We start from the raw sequence: 21,059 nt of genomic DNA on the forward strand, positions 1-21,059 counted from the left end.
GTCTAGTTCTCCGAGCTGAAAAGCAGAAGCTCTCGGAGAGTATCGATGAAATGAAGGCTCTTGTCCGCTCTAGTCATAATAAGGCTGAGGAGGTAATTACTCATGCTGAGGAAGAACTCGCCCTTGCTAAGCTGATTAGGCGTGGAGCTGACAGAGATCTTGTGCAGGCCCAAAAAACTATTGAAGGTTTGTCCGGGAAGCTGGCGACGGCTACTGAAAATTGGAACGTTTTGTGGAAATCTTTCCGTTCAGTAGCTGATGTTCTCCGGACTCCAGCGGATGATGGGCAATCTTGGGCTCAGTTCATTCCTCGGATTTCGGCTCATTTTCAAGAGTTCGCGAAGAAGTGCGCTCAAGTATGTACCAAGAATGTGCTGGCCCAGGTCCGGGTTCTTGCTCCAGAGGCGCCTCTGTCCAAGATAGCGGAGGAAGCTGATAGTCAAGAATACCTTGATGCTATTGAGAGGATGGAGCCTAAAGTCGAAGATTTAGCCAGTAGGGTTGTAGACAGTCTTAATATTGATATTTCCCTTCCTGATGACAATGCCTGATCCAATTGACCAGCCTCTTGTAATATTATACCCCTCTTCAAACGAAGATTCTTTGTTTTTGTTGACGTATTCTTTGCTCGGGTGTGGTCGGAGTTACTTGACTTGCTGAGTACTTTGTCCTGTTTTTGTCTCTGCTCTGTAAACAACTCTACGCGTTATCCTGACGAAATCCCTCGATTTGTTGAGTACTCTTCTTTTCTTCCACTTTTGTGACCCATCGAGTGCTTTGTCCGCGCTATGACTTGTTAGATGTAGATCTTTGTGTTGACAACCTTTCGTCTGCGCTATGTAAAACGACTCGGCATGGAATGTTGCTTTGACAAACTTTGACATTCGAGTGCTTTTTTGAGTGGCGCTTGTGCTTTTCTGAGGAAAAAGTATTCCTATCTGGATGTAGCCCCCGAGCCTCTTGCTTTTCGGAATGAAGAGCTGGAGGGTCTTTTGGAGCTCAATGTCGGTCGACTAGCTTTAGGTGTTAGCTTTTAGCTACCCTCATCGGTGTGCTCAAGCGTCTTTTCAGCTATTTGCTCAGGCATGTTTTCAGCCATTTTGCTTTTTGTTTCGGGTGTTAGCTTCTAGCTACCCTCATCGGTGGGCTCAAGCATCTTTTCAGCTATTTTGCTCTCGGTCGGGATGCTCAAGCATGTTTTCAGCCATTTTGCTTTTTGTTTCGGGTGTTAGCTTCTAGCTACCCTCATCGGTGGGCTCAAGCGTCTTTTCAGCTATTTTGCTCTCGGCCGGGATGCTCAGGCATGTTTTCAGCCATTTTGCTTTTTATTTCGGGTGTTAGCTTCTAGCTACCCTCATCGGCGGGCTCAAGCGTCTTTTTAGCTATTTTGCTCTCGGCCAGGATGCTCAGGCATGTTTTCAGCCATTTTGCTTTTTGTTTCGGGAAAACAACTCGTTGAAAGTCATGACGAGACATGCTGTGGATGAATATCATCTTTATTGATCATGAATATAAACTAATACATATGTTGTCAAAGAATATTGTCCTTCGTCGATTGTGAACGTTGGTCCCTTGTGGCTTGCATATCTGTTTTTTCTTGAGTTGTTTTTACGCGTAGAATCTTCTTAGCTGGCTGATGTGCCATGTATTGCTGACTTCTCTTCCATCTTCGGTTATTAACTTGTATGTGCCTGGTTCGGTGACTTTTGTGACAATGAACGGTCCTTCCCATGGACTGAGTAGCTTATGTCGTCCATCAGTCTTTTGTATCCTTCTTAGCACTAAGTCTCCGACTTGTAATGATTGAGGATGGGTACTCTTGTTGTAGTGTCGTCTTAAACCTTGTAGGTATCTAGCTGACTGGAGGGTAGCATTTACTCTAACTTCTTCTGAGCTGTCGAGTTCTAATCTTCTTGTGTGTTCTGCTTCTCCTTCATCGTATTGTTCTATCTTTGGTGATGTCCAGATCAAGTCGGCAGGTAGTACGGCCTCTAACCCATAAACTAGGAAGAAGGGTGAGTAGCCTGCTGCTCTGCTTATTTGAGTTCGTAGCCCCATACTACTTTAGGTAATTCTTCAATCCATTTGGACCCATAGTCCACTAGTTCTTTGTATAACCTTGGTTTTAATCCGGCTAGTATGAGTCCATTAACCCTTTCTACTTGTCCGTTGGCTTCTGGATGTGCAACAGACGCGTAGTCTATACTGAAACTACAGTCTTGTGTCTAGCTTTTGAATTCTGTAGCTATGAAGGGAGAGCCTAGATCTATGATGATTCGATTGGGCATATCAAAGCGGTGCATAATGTCTTGGATGAACTCGACTGCTTTGGCCACGCTGTATTTCGCGAGTGGTTTGTATTCAATCCACTTGGTGAACTTGTCGATCGCTACAAAGATGTACTCAAAGCCACCTTTTGCTTTCTTCAGAGGTCCTACTTGATCCAGCCCCCAGCAGGAAAAAGGCCAAGCGGGTGGGATGTAGATAAGATTGTGAGCTGGCACATGGGCTTGTCTTGCAAACATTTGGCAACCTTTGCATTTTCTAACAAGTTCTTCTACGTCTTTCAAAGCTGTTGGCCAGTAAAATCTGGTGCAGAATGCTTTGCCAACCAGTGTTCTTGAAGTGGCATGATTTCCACAGTAACCTGAGTGTATTTCGTCTAGGATTTCTTTGCCTTCTTCAAATGAGACACATTTTAGGAGTACTCCTGATGATGTTGCTCTTCTGTAAAGTCTATCTCCTACTAGAACGTAGTTTTTGCTTCTGCGAACAACTTGGGTGGCTTCTGCTTTATCTGCTAGCAATTTATTTTCTTTGATATAGTCGATGAAAACTTAGCTCCATGAAGTGTTGATTACCAAGATCTGAATGCCTTTAGCCTGAATTTCAGGGGTTGTCTCACCGGGTTGTTTGATAGAGGGAACTGATAGCTCTTCTATGAATACGTCAGGTGGAACCTTTGCTCTGTCTAATCCGAGCTTGGCGAGGACATCTGCTGCAATGTTGGAATCACGCAGGACATATAGAATTTCTAATCCTTGGAAATGTTTTTCAAGTTTCCGTATTTTAGCATAGTAAGCACCCATGTTTTCTTTGGTGCAATCCCAATCTTTGTTGACTTGGTTGATGACTACTGTTGAATCACCGTATACGAGTAATCTCTTTATTCCGAGGGTAATTGCCACTCGTAACCCGTGGATGAGGGCTTCATATTCTGCTTCGTTATTTGTAGCTTGCCACAATATCTGAAGGACATACTTGAGTTGTTTTCCTTCTAGAGAAATGAGGAGAACGCCTGCGCCGGCTCTGCCTAGTTTGAGTGACCCATCAAAGTACATCTTCCAGTGGTCAAGGATTGTATCTGATAAAGGCTGTTGAATCTCTGTCCACTCAGCCACAAAATCAGCAAGGGCTTAAGATTTGATTGCTTTCCACGGGGTGAAATCGATGTTAAGAGCTCTGAGTTCAACTGCCCACTTTGATATGCATCCCATCGCATCTCTGTTGTGTAAGATGTCTCCGAGCAGGAAGTCTGTCACCACGGTAATCTTGTGGCTTTCGAAATAGTGGCGAAGCTTGAGTGAGGTGATAAGTAGAGCGTAGAGTAGTTTTTGTACATGCGGGTACCAGATTTTTTATTCAGATAATACTTCGTTGATGTAGTATTTGGGTCATTGTACTTTATACACGCGTCCTTCTTCTTCTCTTTCTATGACTATTGTCGTGCTGACCACAGTAGTAGTCGCCGCAATGTATAGCATCATATCTTCATCTTTCCTTGTGGGTGTGAGAATTGGTGAGGATGTGGGGTATGCCTTAAGTTTCTTGAAAGCTTCGTCGGCCTCTTTTGTCCACTCAAACTTGTCTGTCTTCTTTAATAGTTTAAAGAAAGGTAGTCCTTTTTCACCGAGCCTTGAAATGAAGCGATTGAGTGCCACCATGCAGCCCATTAGCTTTTGCACATCTTTGATGTTTCTAGGTGGGCCCATTTCTGTTATAGCTCGAATTTGCTTGGTGCTGGCTTCAATCCCGTGCTGACTGACCAAAAATCTAAGTAGTTGTCCTAAGGGAACCCCGAATACACATTTATTTGGGTTCAACTTCCATCTCCATCTCTTCAAGTTTTCGAAGGTTTGCTTTAAATCTTCAATCAGAGTGTCTGGGTTCTTTGTTTTCACCACTACATCATCCATGTATGCTTCTACATTTTCACCGATTTGATCCCTAAGGCAAGTTTGAATAGCTCTTTGGTATGTGGCGCCAGCGTTCTTTAGTCCAAACGACATGGTCTTGTAACAGTAAGCACCGAATGGAGTAATGAAAGACGTCTTGCTCTGGTCTTGTTCTTTTAATGCGATCTGGTGATACCCTAAATAGCAATCGAGAAAGGATAATAGTGCAGACTCTGCTGTTGAGTCAACTATCTGGTCAATTCATGGTAGACTGAACGGATCTTTTGGGCAATGTTTGTTGAGATCTGTGTAGTCGACGCACATGCGCCACTCGTCCATGTTCTTCTTCTACACAAGGACCAGGTTTGCTAGCCAGTCTAGATGAAGGATTTCTCTGATGAATCCGGCTGCCATTAGTTTTGTGATTTCCTTTTTAATCGCTGCCTTTTTGTCAGGTGAGAATCGTCGTAGCCGTTGCTTTATAGGCTTGGAGCTTTCATTAACATCAATTCTGTGCTCAGCCAACTCTCTTGGGACACCTGACATGTCGGCTGGCTTCCAAGCGAAGATATCTTTGTTGTCCCGAAGAAAGTTGGTGAGCGTGAGTTCCTATTTTGCCGAGAGGTGAGCACTGATGGTTGCTGTCTTGGAGGTATCGCCAGTACCCAGATCGATCTGCTTGACGTCGGCTTCTTTCGGTGGCGTGATGATGCTGGGCTTTTTAGCCGGTATTTCTAATTCTTCTTAGCTCATCTCTACAACAATTGTGGCTATTTCTTTTCTACTTTGGTCATCTTGTGCTTTGGCTGCAATCTGGATTGCTTGAACATCGCAGTCAAAAGCGTGTTTCAAGTCACTTCAGAGGGAAAGTACTCCATTAGGTCCTGGCATCTTGAGCAGCAAATACAGGTAATGCGGTATCGCCATGAATTTTGCTAGTGCCGGTCGTCCAAGAATTGCGTGGTATGATGACTCAAAGTCCGCCACCTCAAATTTGATGAATTCTGTATGGTAGTTTGAGGGTGTTCCAAAAGTGACTGGTAGAGTAATTTGTCCGAGCGGCATGGCTGCTTTGCCGGGTACTATTCTGTAAAAAGGTGTGCTTGTTGGTGTGATCATCCCGGTGAGTTGTAGTCCCATCTTCCTTAGTGTTTCCGAAAAGATGATGTTGAGTCCGGCTCCCCTGTCGATTAGTACTTTGGTGACAGTCATACCGGCAATAGTTGGGTCTAGAACTAGTGGGTAATGGCCTACGTTCCCTATGCTAGTCCATTGGTCTTCTCTTGAAAATTGGATTGGATATTGTGACCAATTGAGATATCTTGGTGTAGCCGGTTCTGCTGTCATGATAGTCCGTAGTGCTATTTTTTTCTTGATGTTTGCTTCTGCAATCTGGAGCCCCTGAGAAGATCACTGCTACTGTTCCCCTGAGTTTTTGGAATCCTTTGTCCTTGTGGTTGTCTTCATCTTTTTTTTGATTGTCCTCTTTGGTGTTCTCCTTACTATCTTTTCTTGTGTATCGATCATTGAAAGTGTAGCAATTTCCGATGGTGTGCCTCCCATTAGGGTGCAATGGGCAACGTATGTTTTCAATGTCATCATATCTTCTGGGTTTGGAAAACTTCTTTGATTTGTTGGCCATTGCCACAGTATTGTCTGGTCTACGTTTTCTTTCTTGATGTCTGCTATTTCAATGATTTTGCTTGTTCGGGTTGTCCTGGTTGCTTCTATCCGGAAACCTCTCTCGTGTTTTTTTCTTCTGCAGTAATCATCTTTTCCACTGTTCGCCTGAATTCTTCATTATTTCTCGGATTCTCTTTGCAGAAATCTTGAAATTGCCACCTAGCCATGATTCCGTGAGAGAAAGCTTTAATTACTTCTCATTCGGTGATGTCATGCACTTGAGCCCGTAGTTCGCCGAATCGTCGATAGTAATTTCTGAGACTTTTGCCTCCCTTTTGCTTGAGTCCTTTCAGTTTTGCATGAGTGATTGGGTGTGTAATGATTCCTGTGAAATTTTTACAAAAAGTTCTTTGCAAGTCCTCCCAATTTCTGATAGATCCTGGATTTAATTTGTCGAACCATTGGAGGGGCATAGTTTCTAGTGCCATGGGAAAGAACAGGGTTTTGATATCGTCGTCTCCTCTAGCTAGTTCAATTGATTGTGAATATATTCTAAGCCATTGCCTTGGTTTAGTTTTGCCATCATACTTGGAGTGGTTAGACGGTTTGAATTTGTGAGGTAATCGTACTGATGCAAGCCTGTTCGCGAAACAGGGGAATCTATCGTGCGTTCCGGCTTCTTTGAATTCGGATTCGGCACCTTCTTCTGGCCAAGTGTTGTTTTGATGGGAATAAGTCTGTGTGGCTGTCTAGGTAGGCACCCTACTCCTGGTCTTCCTTGGTTGTTCAAATTGGTGGCCTTGATTATGTTCCTTCCTACTTTCTCCATTATGGCTTCCACCTGGCCCAAGTCTTTCGAAAGCGGACTTCCTTTGATTTTGATCTTCTTGCCTATGGGTTGTTGATCTGGCGGGTAGTCTCGATCGGGCTCTTTCTTTATGCGTTCTTGGGATCGTTGATCGGAGCAAGTCCTGGAGTTGTTCATACTTCTCTTCGGGATGTGAAGTTGCCCTGAGTTCTTCTAATGCTTCTCGAATCTTATTGTAAGGTGTATTTGCCGTGCGTCTTTCTTCGACTTCTTGTTGTGATTTTCTTCTATCGTATTCAGCCAAATATGACTCGTATCTGATCTAGGCTTCCCTGTGCTGCCTAGCACGGTGTTGGCGCTCTTGCTTCAACTTGTTTTTCCTTTCTCTAGCCTATTTCTGACTCTCGGTTTCTCCATCGTAGCCCTAGGCAAAGGGTGATATATTAGATTCTTATTCATCTAATGACCTAACATCAGGTGCTTCTGGGGGATTTTATGGTGACCGAGGATGTTGAACCATGAGTACTTCCCGTGCGTGAGCCATTCTGTTATTGGTGTTAGTTTTCATACTGTTAGAGTTGCTGATGACTTCAGTAGATGCCTCGATGTCACAGATCGAGTCTCCTTCTTGGTAAGATAGAATAGCTATTGTTGTTGTGCCGACTAGTTGGGTTCCGCTATCTTCAGGAACGGAACCTGGCCAGTGGATGATACAGTCTTGCGATGTTATCGTTAGCACAAGACCCTCCTGGGCTCCTGTCAGTGGTATCCCAAGCATTGGATTGAAAGACCTTTTGAACTGTCCCTGATAGGATTTTGCTGTGTTGTCGAGCCCAAATGGAAAAGAACTTGACTTTTTGAAAGAACTATGAGGGTAATCCGAATTATTTTGGGTTGTGCTCTGGAATCCTGCCAAAAAAGAACTCGGTTTCTTGAAAGCACTCGAATAAGACTTCACCTTGGACATGGAACTTGAGTTCGAGTCAGATGCGCATAGTCATGAAATCTTATTCGAATTGGATATTATGAGCTACGTGAATCTTCTGGTGAGCTGATCTATCGTAGTTGTCGAAATAGGAAATTCTTCATGATGATCCGGATCTTTGAGGAGATGGCTTTGAAGCTTGCCGTAGTTATCCGCCTCATAGATCCATGAGCCAAAGATGAAAGCTGATCCTGTCGGGAAGATCATGTTATCGAGGTCCATCGAGCTCTCGGATGCAAAGTCACCGAAAAGCCCCTACCTAGCGCGCCAGCTATCGATGTTTTACCATCGGCAACCCGTCACGGGGTACCTAGGATGGTGATTTGTTCGGAGGGGTATCGGTGTTTACAGGAACTCGATGGTAAACGCAGGGAGACAACGATTTATACTGGTTCGGCATGCCGGAAAGTCACGGCACCCTACGTCCAGTCTGGTGTGGATAGTATATTGTGCCCTGCGCTATTTGTTGTGTTGCGAGGTATGTTACGGTTGTGAGTTCTATCGGTTATGTGTGTCTCCTGATCTAGGGACCCCTGCCCTCCTTTATATAGTCCAGGAGAGGTGGGAGTCCTAGTCGATTATAAAGTAGAGATCCTAGTAGGATTACGTGCAACTAATTCCAGTAGGATTACATGTAGAGAATCCTAGTTAGACTAGGTCTTCTTCTCTCTTCTCTGTGGGAAACCCCATGGGTCCCGTATCGACAATGTGGATCCAGATCTAGGGTTTGGTTTTTTATTAATTTCGTTTTTATAAATTTATGTTTGATGAAATTGGACTAGGGTTTGTATGAAAGATATTGGGTAAAGTATAATAGTTGCTAATTGTTGTCTTTGAAATTGTTTATTGTAATCAATAATTATGTATTTTAATTATTTATGGATAAATGAGCCATTAATTAATTTTCCTTTACCATGGTGTGTTTGTATGCTTCATGTAATTATATTAGATTTATATTCATATATATCTGAAGTATATACAATTATTCTTAAGTAATTATTAATTTGTTTCATTTTTATATATATCTGAATAAGTAGTCCTTTAATGTTTGTTTTGTTGTTGTTGTAAAAGATGGAGTACATGAACTCTTGGATGTATGGTTCGTTAAGGTTCAAGGCAGGTTTCCGTGAAGAGGTGGATAAATTTATTAAAGCCACAAAGAAGCATGCAACGACATTGAAAGAGAATAATGATACAATTATTTGCCCATGTAAAGATTGCAAGAACTGTATGACATGGTCAGATGTGACTATCATCATATCACATTTGATTATGTGAGGATTTGTTGAGGACTACATAGTATGGATTCATCATAGTGAAATGGTTATTGTTAACGATGAGGATGAGGAGGAATACGACGACGAAACCATAGAATCCCTGTCCCAATATTCAGCAGAGCTTGATGCGCGAATGGATTTCGAGTTTGGCAATGAACAAGGTGGTGATGCTGGTGGTTGGGATGGTAACGATGAAGGTGGTGCCAATAATGATGGTGGAGCACGTGTCGGGGATGAAGATGATTTGGAGGACATGATTCGAGCCCTTGGACCAGAGATTTTACTAAATAGCCCGAAAGGTCTAGAAAATTTGGAAAGGATGACAAAAGCATCGAAGGAGACTTTGTATAGTGTTGAAAAGGGTTATCCGACACATTGGACATTGCTACGTTTTGTGCTTGAGTTGCTCATTCTGAAGGCTAAGTATGGCTGGTCAGACTATAGTTTCAATGATCTATTACATCTCCTGTCATGGGTGCTACCACAACCAAACTCAGTTCCCACCAACACATACCAAGCGAAGAAGGTCATAAGTCCATTGACAATGGTGGTTGAAAAAAATCCATGCATGCCCCAACCACTGTATACTTTTTCGTGGCAAAACGTTCAAGTCACTGGATAAATGTCCCCGGTGTGGGACCAGCCGGTACAAAAACAATGACCTTTACGGTGGGGATGAAGCCTCCACGGGGAAAAATGAATAAGAAGGGTACAAAAAAGGGGTACAAGAATCTCAGCCCCTAGAGGACACTCCATTAGGCAACGCTGTAAAGCAGAGAAGAATTCCTGCATTGGTAACATGGTACCTGCCAGTGACCAACCGCTTGAGACGTATCTTTCTAAACCCTAAAGAAGCCACACTCATGACATGGTGGGATGATGAGCGCAAGGTGGATGATGATAAGATTGCACACCCGGCTGATTATTGTCAGTGGCAAAGGTTTGATAAGAAGCACAAAGAATTTAGCGATGACCCAAGGAATATACAGTTTGGCATGAGCACCGATGGAATGAATCCCTTCAATGAGAGGATGAGCGACCACATCACATGACCAGTGATCTTGACCATGTACAACATCCCAATATGGTTGTGTTAGAAGAGAAAGTACATTCTCCACACTATTCTTATTTCTGGCCCTAAACAATCAGGCATTGATATAGACGTGTTCCTCGAGCCTTTGATGCAAGAAATGGAGAGGCTATGGAGGCATAGGGAGCAGTTACTACCAATAATTACCCCACGTTGTTTGCTTTATCTAGACAGATCAAAGGGAAGATGAGATGCTTGGTTTGCTTGGATGGTACTACATGGGTGTACCTGGATGCATCCAAGAAGATAGTTTACCTAAGGAACCGATGCTTCTTAAAGATAAGTCACAAGTACCGCAGCAAATTGTTTTTTAGATTTTATGACAACACCCTAGAGATTGAACCCCCTCCGAAGAGACATCATAATGGAGAACATGTGTATAGAATGGTGAAAAACATACGCGTCGTCTATGAAAAGAAGAATCTAGATGGGACAAATAGAGATAGAAGCACACCTCCTGTCAAAGGAGTACCTTTCAAGAAACAATCGATCTTCTTTCAGTATCTGCCTTATTGGCCAGACTTGGAGGTCTCCCATGCCATTGATGCTATGCACATGCAGAAGAATGTCTTTGAGAGTCTCATTGCTACCTTGATGGACACAGGCAAGTCAAAAGATGGTCTGAAAGCACGGAAAGACATGGTGCAACTAAACATGATGCCACAGCTTCACCCAGTACCTAAGGCTAATGGAAAATATACTCTGCCCATGGCGTGCTTCAACCTAACACTAGACGAGAAGAGAGATATATGCACTTTCCTAAGGGGGATCAAAGTCCTGACTAGGTCTTCAGCAAATGTGAAGAAGCTAGTGTCGATGAAGGACTTGTCAATAACACACTGCAAGACTCACGATTGCCTTGCAGTGTGTACGATGTTGAAGCTTACAATAACTACGATGAGATGCCACTATTCATAGACTTTCCTAAAAAGATCAGTGTTGTGGAAAAGAACCTCTCCAAATACATAATGCCATGGGAACAAAAAGGTGTCAAGGAGAAAGTCGTTACAGCGGGCTAGCTAGTTATTGAACGTGTAGTGTTTGTGTGTGTGTGTTTGTAAGACTTCGTTTATGCATGCGTGTGAGACTATATATTTATGTACGTGTTTAAGACTACATATTTTTGTATGTGTGTAAGACTATATTTTATGCATGTGTGTGAGACTACCCTTTGCAACATCCAGATGACTCTATTTGAACATCCACTCTATTACTACTAAAACTTTATGAAATCACTTAACACTTTATGAAATGAAGAAATGACTAAAATAAAAATAGGAGATCTTGATGAGTTATAAAACTTTTATATTCATCACCTTTACAGCTGAAATTATTTAGTGTTTGAAAATCAGGTTTGAAGCTATCATTTTCTAAAATTTAAAATTTGAATTGTTCAAAATTAGTGACAAAGATAGACGACTAGACTAAAATGATAGAGCATGATTTTAGAAAATTTTAGAGAAAAAAACTATCATATTTAGAGTTAGTATGAGGGAGAAAAACTAGTTACAAGTTTCAGCCATAGATTAAAAAGAGAAATCACACTTGTTCATCATTGATCATCATGAACAGCTATGATTTTTCTTTTTAATCTCTGGTTAAAATTTGTAACTAGTCTTTCTTCCTGATACTAACTCCAAATGTGATGATTTTTTCTTAAAATTTTCTAAAATCTTGCTCTATCAAGATAGTGTGTTGATTTGGTCATTCTTTTCATTTGACAAAGTTTGAGCACTTTAAATTTTCAAATTTAAAAAAATGATAGGTTCGAACGAGATTTTCAATCATTAAATGATTTCAGCTGAAAAAGTAATGAATATCAAAGTTGTATAACTCATCAAGATCTACAACTTTTATTTTGATTATTTCTTCATCTGACAAAGTGATACTAAACATTGTTCACAAATCAACATGTTTCCCGTATAGTTAATGAAACTATGAGTCATATATGAATTTATGAACAATATTTACTAATACTTTGTCACATTAAGAAGTGACCAAAATAAAAGTTGTAGATAGTGAGGATTTCAACAACTTTTATGTTTACGACTTTTATTGTTGAAATCATTTAAGGTTTCAAAATCTTGTTTGAAGTTGCCATTTAGTGAAATTCAAAATTTCAACTGTTCAAATTTGGTCAAATGAAAATATGATCAAAATAAAAGTTGTACATATTGATGAGTTCTACAACTTTGATATTCATGAGTTTTTCATCTGAAATCATTTACTCTTTCAAAATATTCTTTTAAGTCGAAATTATTTGGATTTCAAAATTTGAATCGTTCAAACAAAGTCATGTGACAAGATGACCAAAATAAAAGTTGTACATGTTGATGAGTTATACAACTTTTATGTTTACAATATTTTCATTTTATTTTATTTAATGTCATAAAATTGTAGTCGAAGATTTAAAATTCAAATTTTTAATTTTTGTTTTTTGTTTTCTATAATGTTTTGACTACAATTGCTTATATATATATTTCTTCATATATAGAATAATACAAAATATTATATTTGTGCATATACATAATTTTTTTATATTACTTTGTGTTTTTATGAGATAAAAAATATAGAATTTATAATTTAAAAAAACAGAAAATATTTGTAGGGGTGGTTGGATCAGGAACCGCCCTTAAAAATGCATTTGTAGGGGCAGCTGGATCAGGAACTGCCCCTACAAATAGTACCGAGTATAAATAGGAAGAAGCGCACGGGAGTCATCGTCTGGGCGCTGTCTTCTTCCTCCGACGCCGTCAGGCTGCCCGTGCCTAGGGTTTCCACCGTCGGTCCCGCGCCCGCCCACACCAGCCCCCGGCGATCGACGTCCTGCACCCGACCCCCGGCGCCCACCCCCGCGCATCGACCCCCGACGTCCCGTGCCCGGCCCTTGGCGCCCGCCCCCGCACGCCGACCCCCGGTGTCCCGCCCCCGCACGCCCCTAGCACCCGCCCCCGCGCGCCGACCCCTGGCGTCCCACCCCCGCACGCCCCCGCGCGTCGACCCCCGGCGTCCCGCGCCTGGCCCCTGGTGCCCGCCCCCGCGCGCCAACCCTCAGCGTCTCACCCCCGTACCCCGGCCTCCCGCCCCCGCACGCCAGTGCACATCGTCCATCTAGATCGATAAATGTCAGATCTCTGCTTGCTGATGTGTAGCTGAATAATGGAGGCATGGGCTGATAGATAGCTCTTGCTGATGTGTTTGCACTTGACCTGATTTTTTTATGGATGCATCTAATTTTTTGTGCTGCTTTTGGATAATCCTAGCCTGATAACAATATACCTAACGCCCTGACCCAGTGGCCCATGCTTGAAGCATTTTTATTTTTGATGTATAGAAATGAAACAGAAGAAAATAGATGCTTTTATAAGTTGACTTGATTGATTGCATGGCTTACATAGGATGTTCTCCTCTTATGCTGATGTCGTTCATATACAGGAAGAAATAGCACTTACAGTGTTACCACTAGTACTTAATGCAGTTATTGTGAGGCCACCTTCCCTGATTCCAAAGCTCTATCAATTTGTTTTGGTTCTTATCTGGTAATTTTTAGTTGATACATGCTAATATGAAGATGATGAGTATTACGTGCTATGCATTGATGTTTCTTTTAGTCACTACTAAACTTCATTATGTGCTTATTATTGCTGATTTTGACTTCATTGAAGAGTTTGCATGCTTCTCAATGTTCTTTGCAACCACAAATCATTTCTCATGCCATTGGTTGATTGAGGTGTGGCTTGTCTATATTTTTTTAACGTAGTGGCTTGTCTATATTCCTGCTTGCATTACGCTATTACCAAGACATCTAGTTTTATTCCTCACTTTTTAGAAACTTCAGTTCCCAACAAATTGTCACTTGCCCCATGCCACAAGTCCTAGTTTTTGTTGTCACCAGTCTTGGCCAGGATAGCTTAAGCCATTTTTAACTGGCCTGTTGTCTTCAAACCACTTGCACCAGCAGAGGGGCCTTCTCATCTCGCCTCCTCGCATCCGATCGATCCCCATTTTCCATTGCGTGCTGGAGCCCAGCTGGCCTCCTTCGCTTTCTCTAGTGGCGCCGTCCATGTCTCCTCCTCCTCTCCTCCTAGCTGCACACTGATTGAGCACTCCATTCTTCTCTCTCTGTCCTACTATTAGCGGCTACCTAGGGTTTGCTATGGCCATCTCCTTTTTTGAGCCATCACCTTTTGCTCTCTCTCATGACCCATGACACATCCATCCAGCCATCCCCACTAGTAGCTCTCTCTCTCTAGCTATCCTCATCAGCACCATAATTTGAACGTTTTGTTACATAAGAGGAATGTCCCAAGTGAGTTGCACATAGACCATTACTCCATCGCTTACGTCATCGCTTGCTGTCCAGCTTTACGCAAGTAGGAGCTATGCACTGTTTGCATTTATATTATTCTTCTTACATTGTCATTTGTCAGTATTATGATGATCCTCAAGTTTTAGTAAAAAATAAAAATACACTACTACTACCACTCTACTGCTACACTTACTCTACTCTACTACTTTCTACTTACTACTACTACTTGCTACTCCTAAGTGGCTGCTGCGCTTACTCTACTACTACCACTCCTTCTCTGTTTTTATTTTGCTTATATACTACTGGTGTGTAGTGGTTGTTGTTGTTGCTGCTACTACTACTACTACTCCTACCACCACCACTACTACTACTACTACTCCTCTTACTACTCCTACTACTCCTCCTCTTACTACTCCTACTACTCCTCTTACTACTCGCTACTCCTAAGTGGCTGCTGTTGGCTGCTGTTCTTACTCTACTACTACCACTCCTCTGTTTTTATTTTGCTTATATACTGCTGGTGTGTAGTGGCTGCTGCTGCTCTTACTCTACTACTACCACTCCTCTATTTTTATTTTGCTTATATACTGCTGGTGTGTAGTGGCTGTTGTTGCTGCTGCTACTACTACTACTACTACTACTCCTACCACTACTACTACTCCTCCTACTACTACTCCTCTTACTACTCCTACTACTCCTCTTACTACTCGCTACTCGTACTGTTGCTCTTCTTTCAGTGATGCTCCTACTACTACTCCTAAGTGGCTGCTGCTCTTACTCTACTACTACCACTCTACTGCTACACTTACTCTACTCAACTACTTTCTACTTACTACTCCTAAGTGGCTACTTTTAGCTACTAACTGTTGGTTGCTGTTTCTTTTTTTGCCAAATCTCCCAGGACTTGTTGTCCTATCTTTTGCCATCAGCTGCTACACTTTGTTTGCTAAGCAGCTATTGGTTTTTTTTGCCAAATCTCCCCTCTCCTCTCCTCTCCTCTCCTTTGTTTTGCCGATGATGAAATTGTCTAAGTCCATACATTATATGGAATATGAGCTGATGATCAAGAACTTGTGAGGAACTTGGCATCATTAGCAGTCGCCCCTACATTACCTTATCCTCTCTTCTCTGTTATGATGCCTTGATGCTCCAAGTTCAAGATCAGATGATGATTGACATGTTTCTGAGGCCTCTACCACTGCTACTACTCTTTTTTTATATATTATTGTTTTATAGGACTACTTTGGTTTATAGCCCTTTTTTATTTCTTATACCTTCTCACGTACCTAAACCACACTTTCTTGCATCTATTAGAACAAAGCGTGAAATAATGTCACGGACACCAGACAGTGCAGCTCGATGCCCTGAGCATAATGAGCACCCAACCAATGAGGAGCAAGCACTAGAGGACCAGCTAACTCAGGAGCAGTTCGATAATGAGTTAGAAAAGGATCTAGAAGTGATGCTTACTCAGTAGTAGTGTGACGAGGAGGAAGGGGGAGCAGAAGGAAGAGCAGGAGAGGCTATTGAAGGCGAAGAAGAAGAGGATGATGATGATGATGACTCAGAAGAGGGATATGAAAGTCTCGAGGATCCTTTCCCACGTGAAGCCAGAAAGAGGCCAACGGAGGAAGATTTGGACAAGGATTTTGATCCAAACGAGGAGGTATGGAAAAAGCCTTAGCTTGTAAATTTTGCTAAAGCTTTGGCTGTGTTACCTCTGCTAACACTTTAACATGTCGTATATACAGGTCCCTCCTGAAACTCGGAAAAGATGACGTCAATGTCTGCGACATCTCGTTGGACAAGACAGAGTAGAGAAAAGGAGAGCAGAGGCAACAGCCACAGAGACGGATCACATTGCCTCTGCTCCACAAACTCAAGACACAACCACAACTACCAAGCCTAAGGGGAAACAAGGGGATAGAAAAGGAAATCTATATCCAGATAAGGCATACTATGTGATAACGGAGGTTGGGCCAGCAGGGGAGATCCTTGAGCCGAAGGAATTAAGAGGAAAATTCTGTAATGCGATCAGGGCCCTAGTAAGAGATAAATTAAACCCAGCAATCCCTAACTAGAAAGAGGTACCAGAGAACATAAAGAATGCACTATAGGATAGATAGTTGAAGGTCAATTTTAGATTTTTAGAGGATAAGCATGAATTGGTAAAAAATGCTACTAGGATGATGGGAGAGTCATTCCAATGTTGGAGGTCAGAGCTTAACACAAAGTATATCCAAAAGGGGTTAACTCCTTTCAACGAGTTCGACAAAATAACTCCTAGTCAATGAGAGGAGCTCATGGCTAAGAAGACTTTACCGGAGGCATTGGAGCTCAGTGCCTATAACACCGAGCTGGTGAAGAGGAACAAACACCACCATCATCTAGGCCCTAGTGGCTACTATGCTAAGGAAGAACAGTTTAGGAAGATGGACGAAGAGGCCACAGCTGCTGGGAATATCGATGTGATGAATTTGAAGGTACGCTTAAGGAACTGGATATATGCGAGGAGTATAGAATCATCCGACAGTAATCTTAAGTTTGATAAGCCAAAGACCCAAAAGGCAGTATCAAGGATACTAAAATATGCTAAAGACAAGAAGAAGGGCTCATTCAATCCTGCCAGAGAGAGGGATGAGCATAGCCTTGGCTTGGGAAACAAGGAGCACACAGGCCACACCAGGGGGCTAGGGAAAAGGACGACCTAGAAGCAAGAATTCGAAGAGGACAGGCACATGTACAAGAAACATGGCCGAGACCGAGATTCTAGTCTTGAGCTCCAAGTGAAGGCTCTAGTTGTGAAGGCGCTGGAGGAGCAAGGACTGTCTATGGAGCCATAGATATTAGAGACACCACCGGGAGAACTGGCATTAATTGGCAGCCCTCTGAAAGTTCCTAGCAGCCAAGGTTCCACTACAGCCACAACCCCAATTGATCGCATACGGGAACCAACTAGTTGCACCTTGGTGTTTCTTAGCGGCCGGCAGAACACTATGATGGAGGTGGCAACGGGTGTGGCACATCCTCCCGGTGGCTTACACCACAATAATAAGATACCTCCGGACTATACTAGGGTCGAGGTGCATACAGTGAAGCCTGAGTTCATGCAGCGGAGGATAGACTATGCAACTCCCGAGGGGCTGGTGTTACTCGGAGACGTTATGGGGCAGTTCATCCTCTGGCACAAACAGGACATTATATTGACTGCTTCTTCGCTGCCTTCTCCTCTCCCAAATTTGGAGCGAGTTGTTGAGGTCGGGGAGATATTTTCACTGTCTCATGACCCCCATATTCCTGAGATGCCACATTCTTCCCCGCCTCCTAGTGAGCATGTGCCTGATGAGATGCCACAACCTTCTCCAGCTCGTACCGAGCAAGTGCATCATGAGATACCATAGTCTTCTCAACCAGCACAGCCGATACATGAACAACGAGTGCCTCCCGAAGAAGCTGCAGCACAAGAAGATGAGAACATGCCTAAATGGGAACTTCAAAAGAAGCATCCAATCACGATAAGGTCAGTTTATGTTCCGATCAAAGATGTCTCGTCGGTGTCCAAGTGGTATTCCCATGACCAGTTCAAGCCTGAGAACCAAGTTAAAAAAGTCCCATCACGGGGTTTTAAGGAGGCCGTCACTAGCAAACTCCACCAAATTATAAAGCAGTATCCAAATATTGATGCCATCAAATGGTCAAAGGATTGCCCAAAAATATATGAAAGAGGCAAGCCCTTCCTACCAAATCAGGACATCCAGTGCCTACCACTTGGAATGAGAAGGTTCCATGATTGGTACTTGCGTGTTCTCCCAACGAGCATAAATATCATACAAGCATGCTTTCCCACCAGCACATTTGGAAGCCCAGCTGGGAAAATTATCTTTGACTTCAATAACATACAAACATGCTTTCACCTGGGAGAAATAGAGATGAATCTAATTCGCACGTGGTGCATGTAAGTCCTTGTCCTCTCGATATGATATGAATGTAATCTTTGAATTTTGTTGTAACTAACCCATGCCGTAATTTGTAGAATGCAAGTGCACATTATCAAACAAATGCCAAGTGTAAAAGTCGGGTATGTGGACCCTCAAGCTATAGCCCAAATAAATTTCAATTACCCTAAACGGTGGACACTTGATGCCAAAGAGCTAGCTGCTGCAAAGACTCTTCGAGAGAAAGAGCACATTCGTATGGCGAAACTAAGGGAAGAGTCCCTTAAGGTTACGGCATACATTGCCCTGGCTTTCAAAAATCTCCAACAACGCTCTACTATATGGCTACCATATAACTTCGAGTAAGCTCAACTCTATACTTAAAGCTTTGTTCGATATATTTTATTCGATGCAAAAGAGCTTATCTAGTTCTATGATTAAATCCATGCAGCAACCACTGGATTTGTATAGCCGTCAATGTCGGGAGGAGCATGGCATAGGTCTTTGCTTCATTAGATAAGGACACAGTGACATACAAAGACTTTATATCGATTCTCAAGACGTATACATATCGACAATTCTCATTAGCTTATATGTTTGTATACATACTTGTAATGTTCACTTTTGGATACTAACAAATTGTATTTGCTAAAATAATTCGAACAGGGCATTTAGGTTCTATGTCACTAATTATCATGGAAGGCATGATCCAGCAAGGAAGGAAAAGCTGGCTATAAAAATACTATGTGCGGTAAGTGTAACTTACTTCTTCAGTACTCCATTACATGACTGTCAAAAGCATTACTTAACATTTTCATATGTAAAACACACAATGCCCTAAGCAGAAGCTTGGGAGTGTACATTGTGGATACTATATATGTTCTATAATGAGTAACACCGGTGCCTACAGGAGACACTCCTTAAGGGTAAGTTTGAACATCTTCACCCGTAGTATAAAAACTTCGTAAATGGTATGAAATACTAAACCAAAACTTGTTCTCTTGTAGTGGAGAGAAGAGAAAAGAATGAAAAGAGACCCATACAAGGATGACCAACTCTTAGAGCTCGTTGGCGACCTTTGCAACTTCATATTGGACCAGATTATATACGTCAGAGGCGCCTACCATGACCAAGAGTCTGAGTTAGGTACAAATCCTCAGTACCAACACCTTCGTGAGACTGAAAGACTAGCTCTAGGACGTTGATAATAATGTATATGAAATTTATATATTTAATGATGGATTGTATATATTCTTGCGAATTGGACTTGTAATTGTAGTTTATAGAATACTCTTGTGCTTGTAGTCGCGGGGCGTTCGGCAACGCGAACGCGGTTCGAAATGTTGATCGCTGAGCGTTCGGCAACGTGAACGCGGTTCAGAACGTTGGTCGTGGGACGTTCGGGAACGTGATTTTGAATTGTAAATTTAAATTTTTTTTTACAGAAAAACGTACTGTTGGGACGGTTCTAGATTGAACCGCCCCTACAAATACCTATTTGTAGGGGCGGCTGGTAATACGAGCCGCCCCTACAAATTGATTTGTAGGGGCGGCTGGTAATACGAGCCGCCCCTACAAATCAATTTATAGGGATGGCTGAAAACACTAGCCACCCCTGCAAATCAATTTGTAGGGGCGGTCTGAAAAACGTCCCTAGGGCATAATTTCCCTGAAAACCCTTTTTTGGCGTATTGCGTTCAACTCCGATCCGGACAGTTTGTACGACCAAACCTAGTTGTAGTGCGGTGGTCACGAGGCGGCGTGGCATTATTCAAACCTCGCGAGGCCAAATCGATGCCAAACCTACCGTCCACGTATGGTTCTAGACTCTAGAGAGTGTGTTGGTGCGCGTTGTGCGTCAATTGCATTGGTCCATGGCATCTTCTGCAGCTCGCACAGTACGGCCCATGCATTGATCCGTAGGTCTGCACGATGACCCTGCACGCGCGCGGTTGTTCGTTCTAGTCCTCTAGCTAGCTGTAACATTCCACCAAAAACCAGTATACAAATTTGAGTTTTTGGAATCTTTTCTAAACGTGCTATGGTGTGCTCATTTTAAGAAAAAAGGGACAAGTTCCTTTCAACAAAAAGGACAAGTTAACTTAAACCACAATTAACTTGTGGGTTAGGGCTATATAATAGGCATTGAATGTCATTTAAATTGGGAGAAGTCTATTTTTTTTATCATCGGACTATCTTTGAAGTTTGGCGTTTTGACCATATGGAACTTATAAAAACTAGGAGGGCGTTCGGCTGGTGCATTAAATAGTAGATTTTGGATGGTTCTGAATGATTCAATAGTGTTATGTGAGAGAGACTAAGCTGAAACAAGCTGAAACAAGCCGGGAGTATACCAGCCGAACGCGTTGTAGAAATCTAATTGATGGTGGTTTTGGCACATAAAGTTATTGAGTTTCTTTGTTCTTATCTTACCCAATACCACATATACTATCCATAACTGAATCCAAATCTAAATCCAAGAGATATTGCATTGTGCCTGTTTGAGACTGCTTAGCTCCATGTTTTATTAGTCAAACAGGTGCAGCTCCACAAACTCTGCTCCAGGATAAAAAGGTAGAGTTGAAAGAGCACCTAAACAGGTATTTCATAAACTTCGGGTTTTGGAGAGCTGCTCGACGGTGAAATTTGTGGAGCGAAGTTTATATATGAAGTAATTCATCTATCTGTATTAATGTCCATGGGTATGTGTTCATATCCGACCCGATTACAGTTTTACGCCCTAGAGGCTCCTTTATCTATTTCACCGGAAGCAACCGATCCTGCTGGTGAAGTACGATTTCCTTTGTGCACCGTCCATGCATGTGCACTGCGGTCTTTTTCATTATTGCATGTCTTG

Source organism: Miscanthus floridulus, chromosome 6 (assembly GCF_019320115.1).
Source record: "Miscanthus floridulus cultivar M001 chromosome 6, ASM1932011v1, whole genome shotgun sequence".
Lineage (NCBI taxonomy): Eukaryota > Viridiplantae > Streptophyta > Magnoliopsida > Poales > Poaceae > Miscanthus > Miscanthus floridulus.